General features: G+C 41.0%; 1 pseudogene; it reads left to right on the top strand.

Annotated features, from left to right (window-relative positions):
* The first annotated feature begins 5,319 nt into the window (after positions 1–5,319).
* Positions 5,320–6,216, top strand: LOC143668787 (histone-lysine N-methyltransferase SETMAR pseudogene; annotated as a pseudogene).
* The last annotated feature ends 509 nt before the right edge of the window (positions 6,217–6,725 follow it).

Genomic DNA, 6,725 nt, shown 5'->3' with positions numbered 1-6,725 from the left:
ATAGTTCTCCTTTTCATCAACCCCTCTTGTGCATGAAAGCAGCTAGGCCACACCATGCTTATGGCCTTGGGATAGAAGTGATAGGAAGGATAGCAAATAGTCTGGGTGCCTTTTGCTGACTGATGTAGTTCATGGAACTGTGCCTTAAGGGAAAAGCGTCAGGCGGTGAAGCTTGCTCCTCTATAGCCATCATCACCCCAAGTCTAGATGAGGGTTCCCTGTGGTTAAGGAAAGAGGAAAGACATCTGAGTAAGTGAAGAGGGTTAAATTATATACAATTTAGACATGCTTTAATCTTAATCCTCGTCCCTGTGAATGTGAACCTATGGTAAATAGGACCTTTTGAAGATGTTATTTTTTAGTTAAATCGTGGCAAATGGAATCAGGGTGGATCTCAATCCAGATTATTAGAGATCCTATAAAGTGGAGAAGCCAGAGGTCAGAGAAGGTCACAGAGAGAAACTAGAAGTAAGCAGAAACTGGAAGAGAAAGGTGGGGACATGGCCATGTGTTGGGATAGCCAAGGAACCCCAAATTGTCAGCGAGCAGCACCAGAATGCTACAGTCTTTGGGGAGAAAGTAAGCCTTACCAATATCTTGATATTGGATGACTGCTAGCCTCAAAATGGTGAGCCAATACATTCCCATTTTTTTTAAGCCAGTCCATTGTGTGGTATTTGCCATTGCAACTTGGAAAACTAAGACAGTAAGTGATGACAATATGGACAGAAGGCCCCTGAACCCAACTTCCAAGGACTGTTGCAGGGTGAGACCAAGATGTTGGGGCCTTAGGATTGGCAGAGATTTCCATGCCTTGGTGTGGCACTGGCAAGATCTGTCTATGCATAGACTATAAGGAGAACCAGTGGACTGGAGGTGCCTGGTGGACAGCAACCAAGAAGTCTCAGGACCTGTGGGCCAATGGCCATCTCAGCAGATTCCCTCACAGACAGATGACAGCAATCACGGGTGTCAGCCCCTCTTACAAACTTTGCTGTAGACCCTAGACCCTGATTCTGCTGCCTCTTCCCTCAGCCTTTATGGATGATCCCTCGTAATAAAAATGGAGGGCAGTGAGCCTAAATTGCCTGAATTTTACAGCTTCTAAACCTACTTATGTTATCATCTGTCCTTATGTGCTTCCTTTTCTTTTCTAGAGAGAAAGAGTGAGCCTGTTCCTTTCCGAAGCTATTTCCTTCACCACTGTCTTCATTCTGGCTTCTCTCAATTTTCCTCCCTTTCTCGCTGATTCATTTTTTAAAAATTGAAGTGACATTCATATAACATAAAACTAACCACTTTAAATTAAACAATTCTGTGGCATTTAATATGTTCGGTGTGCTAAAAATCTCTTTGATTTTTAACCCCTTCCTCTCTTTTGGCTCTTGCCTAAGTCTTGCTTATCCCAATATTCACCCCTTTTGTCCTGCCTGTCCATCAAACTGCTATCCCATCCCTCTTTTTCCTCCCCACCTAATATTATCCTTAAAATAATAATAACTTTGCATGTGGAGGCTAATTGGAAAAGCAATACATTCTCTAGCCTACAAAGGAACTCAGAAAAATTTAAAAATACAAAAAAATGCAAAGAAGAAAATAAAATCTATCTGTAAGTTTATCAACCAAAGATAGTACTATTAAACAATTTAGTGTATATAGTTTTAATCTTTTTATGAATGTATTATATATTACAAAATTGGGACCATATTGTATCTGCTGTTTTGTGCCTTGCTTTATTCACTTGAACTGTGAACATTTTCCTGGGTTTTTAAATATACTTTTACAATACATTTTTTAATTAGACTGTACCTCATATTGATCTTTTAGTTTATTTCAAATTTTATTATATTTATATTATATTTTCATTATAAATAGTTCTTGTACATAAATAAGTTTGCACATCTCTTTCTTTTTTAACCATCAAATGATATACTTATATTCTATCATTTTCCATTTATGCTTCTCATTATCTCCTCAATATACTTAACTTTGGTTCCTGTCACTTTATAGTAACAAGTTAGGAAGAGGCTAGCAGTGACTTCCAAAATGAAAAATCTAGTGAGTTCTTCTCTATAGTAGGTGATACTCTGGCATTCTCTTCTGAAATCCCTTCTCTCTTGACCTTAGATACCTGTTCTCATTTAGTTTTCCTCATATCCCATGACTCCCCCTTTGTAGTCTCTTTTTCTTGCTTCTCTTTCCTTGTGTTCTCTTTAAACTTCGACAACCTGAGAAGTTTGCCATCATCTGCCGTCATCTCTCCTACTTTTCTCCCACTTCCTTCAAAAACATCAATTATCTCCTATTGTAGATGGTCTCCAAGTACTCCACACACTGCCATCAGCTGTGGATTTATCCATTGCTCATCATAAAGGCAACACAGATTCAGTGGAACTGTGCAGAAACCAGAGACCCATTGGCCCAGTTTGGAAGGGAATGCTAATCTAGGGACTCCATCCAGCATTCAGAATGAATTTAAAACTAGTTCAAATTCCTTATTCACATTCCAACGAAAAGGAAATCCAAACACAAGAGTTTCTAGCAATTGTTTCTTCTCCTATTTGATTCTCCATCCCAAACTCCCCACCCCAAGTTCTTCAAAGACTCTTACTCTCCAAATCCCAGAAAACTCTCTCATCCCTCCCCACCATTCCCTACTCTCATTGCTTCCTCATTCTTACCATCCTGCTTCCCCAGATGCCCTTCCCAACAGCTGAGCCCCTAGTATGTGCAGGTCCCTCATCTTGGCGGTGGTAGTGCCGTGGGCAGTGGAGAAGATAAAACAGAGCGGGGAGTCAGAGCAGAGGACAAGCTCTGCTTTCTAGTATACATGATCTTTCCCATCATACACACTTTTATCCCTATTCTGAATTTCTTCGCTCTTTTAATGAAGCAATGTCCAAATTAGAAAGCCTAGTTTCCCTTCTCTCTTTCACCACTGATATCATGTTGGTCATCCAACATGATTTTCCTAGATCCTATTACAGAAATGTCTCTGGATTTTGCCCCTTTTCTTTATTGCCCTGTCAAAGCCTTCGTTCAGATCTTCCTCAAATCTCAGGTTTTTTCAGAGTCAATCAGCTGATCTCCTTGACACTAATCTCTCTCCTCCAATCTAAGATATGCACTGCTGCTGAGAAGCAGATCGGGCCACCTCACTCTCTCTCTCTGGAAAATCTCTTCTGGCTCTCTACTGTCTACAGAAAGTTGAAAATCTGTCTTTGGCATTCACAGCCCTTTATAAGCTGTGATAGGAACCTTTCTTTCAGATCATCTCTCCCTGCATACTCCTCAATCCTTCTACACACTCTGGCTCCAGCACACTGTTTCCAAATTCTCCTCCAATCTTCCTTTCACATTCACACATTGACTTTCTTGCTCGTGATAGTCTAACTCCCTGGAATGCACTCCTGTACTCCTCTGTCTGAGCAAGTCCACCCAATTCTTCAAGGTCCAGCTTCAAAGCTACCCCCTTCATGAAAGCGCTGTCCTTGCTACATTCCAAGCCCAGGCCAAAGGCATCACTCTCTCCACTCTGTGCTCACGGCAATTTGTTTGTGCCTTGATTATGTCACTTATCACACACTATTTGTCTTTTCTACAGCACTGTGATTGCACAAGCAGGGGCATTATTCACTTTGGAAAATCTCCAACACCCGACCCACAGAAGCTGCTACGTGAATGATGCCTCATCCACATGCGGACAAATTAATGTTTGCTCACTCTCAGTGTGCCTCTTCATCATGGTTTTGTGTGAAATCTGAAGTAGCCTCTGGTTCCTGCTTTCAAGGACCAGAGGTGGAGGGAATCTCACTTTCAACCGCATTTAGACTGAATGAGACACACCAGGCAGTGGAAGTTCATAGGAAATGTTTATTGGTGGGGTAGATCACGTCATTTGTAAAAAGATTCAGTTGTGCCAAAACTGTTGTGCGACAGATATTCACCCAGCTGTAAACAAGCCTGCTATGTGTGAAAATAAAGATATACGAAGCTAATACAAAGAGAAATTAGAGTACCATTATTCATTTTGTAAAATAAACCTCCTCCCTACTCAGGAGCATGACACACAAATATAGGCAATAGCCATGGCCCGTCCTGTAGATCCTTTCTCCTAAAATCGCTCCAATTTGACTTCTTCCCTCTATTTCCCCTGCCACTGCTCTGGTTCAGGACAGTTTCATCTTTCTTATAGAGCATTGCAATCCTTAGGGCGGACATCTTTCTTCAGTTTAGAGAGCACCTCTTTTGTACCATCTCAATGCTCTAAAATGGAGCTAGCTGACTTGCCCACATGTTCCTAAACATTAAACTGTAACTGCTATTTAACTTCTCTGCTTCCCCCATTACTTCACAAGTTTCCTAGGATCCCGAGTTTATTCCTCTCATTTCCATTGTCTGCACATAGTAAGTATTCAGTACACATTTATTGCATGAATGAATTCCAAAGGTATGCATCCAAATATTTTGAGTGCTTATCTTTTGGCATCATACCTACTGCTAGAGCAAGGCACATCTATGTTTCAGTATTAAAAAAAAAAAACAGGCTCTTTAGCAAATTGAATGTAATTGGATTAGGAAATAGGAGTTTTATTTCCATCTTTGCCTTTGACTTTTCAATGCCGATTAGGATTTGCCTAACACATATTGAGAGTTATGTCTCAGGCATGCGGCTAGGAGCTTTCACATACTTTCTCTCTCTTTCCCATAGTTTTTCATCAGTTAATTGGACATAGTGATTAGTTATGTTAGCAAAGAGTGCTATAAAGAGTGAATTTCCATCTTGAAAGAATTAATGTTCCCCTAAGCGCCTGAGTTTTTACTAGAAAGTTATTCATTCCCTGGGAAGATGAAGATTAAACCAGGTGCTGCAAATGGTTTTGAAGTCCCTTAATTGACAACCATTCACCCATTATGTGTGGCTTCAAAACTTGCAGAAGTCCTCAAATTTTTCATTTTTTAAGAAATGAGGTCAAAGATTCTTTTTTTTTTTTTTTTTTGGCATGGGCAGGCACTGGGAATTGAACCCGTGTCTCTAGCACAGCTGGCAAGAATTCTGCCCCTGAGCCATCATCGAACCATCCCAAAGGTTCTATTTTTAAAGCAACTTTAAAAGCCAACTCCAGTAGTGTATCTCTTTTCTTCCATTCATGTGAGTGACTTCCAGAAATTGATTTTTTTTTTCAAATTGAATGGGAAGAATTTTTATAAGCTTGTGAGGGGATGAAGCAGCTTTTTAGGATTATAAATCACTTTAGAGATTGTGAGAGTGGTAGGCACAGCCTGAGGGGGTGAAATGTTCGAGAAGCTGCGGAGTAGATGCGGCTTTTCCGAAAGGAAACAACTGAGGAGCCCAAGAATCCGACTGAGCCGGCAGATAAGTCCTGGGGCCTGGGGAACTTGCCTGTGAGCATGTGGCCCCGTAGGTCTGAGCCGACACCTTCTCAGTATACTTCTGAGCACATCATCAGACCTGGAGCAGACACGGATCCCACTCAAATAACCTTTCCCGGATGCATTTGTCTGCCTGGTACTTAGACCCGACCTTGTCAGGAAGAGAGCTATGATGATAATTCATGTCTCAGAGATACAGGATTGGAACTCAAATGTACCCAGCTGGTTTCTGAATGTGATATCATGTGCCAGTGCAGTGACGGGCGCAAAGACAGAGTGGTCCAGACGGGTCTGCAGTTACACTTCCAGGTATTTCAAGGAGGATAAAAGAGGCTGGAGACTTCGTACCTTGGGATTTATGCCAGGTGGTAGGTTTGTCTGTGAATATGGTGGTGAGGTTTTAGGAATCTCTGAAGTGCAGAGAAGAATCCAATTACAAACAACACATGATTCAAATGATAACCATCAGGGAGCATGGGTTTAATGGACAGGTAATGGAACCATTTGTTGGATCCTCTTTGTAGAGGAAATATTGGAAGATTCCTTAACCATGCTTGTGAACGAAGCCTGTTGATTCCTGTCCAAATTGACTTCATGGTATCTAAGTTGGCACTTTTTGCAGCCAGAGTCATTTTTCCAGAAGAACTTTCTTATGATTGACTATTCAGGAAGATTTCTTAATCTAATGGACAGTGAAGACAGAGAAAAATTCGATAAAGGGAAACTAAGAAAACCTTGTTACTGTGGTGCCAAATTGTGCACTGTTTTTCTGCTTTATTAAATTCACTGTACTGTCTTTTAGCAGAGCCAAACATCAGTTAGGAAAAACCTGTCTGGCCTCTCTCAATGGATAAAAATGAGAAGGAACCAAGTGTGTGTGTCCCAGCCCCTTCTGGATTCTCCTTTTTGCAAGTAACTTATCCTATAGGTGAGTCTCTGCTCTGTAGTAAGTAGCTTGCCCCTCCTTATAGAAGGGACCAGTAGTTGTCTAGCTCTGCTTCTGCCAGCTGCTGCGTAAGCTTACCTTGTGAATATGGCAGACACTACAAGTTGCCCATCAATATCCTTCTTTCCTTTTATAATATAATTCTTAATTTTCAACTAAATAAATGACCGGCCAGAATACTCACTTTCCTACTTAGATGTGGCTAAGTGACTATGTTCTAACTAATGGAATTAAGCAAAAATGGTGTGTCCTTAAATGGAGACATACTGTCCTCCTTCTCCTCTTTCTTCATTTTGACTGGTATATATACATGATGGCTGGAACTGGAGCAGCCATCCTAGACCCCAAGATGATTCTTGGAAAGGGAGCCATGCATAGGAAATCA

The sequence above is a fragment of the Tamandua tetradactyla genome, chromosome 25 (assembly GCF_023851605.1).
Source record: "Tamandua tetradactyla isolate mTamTet1 chromosome 25, mTamTet1.pri, whole genome shotgun sequence".
Classification (NCBI taxonomy): Eukaryota; Metazoa; Chordata; class Mammalia; order Pilosa; family Myrmecophagidae; genus Tamandua; species Tamandua tetradactyla.
This window is presented reverse-complemented; position numbering and strand designations above follow the sequence as displayed.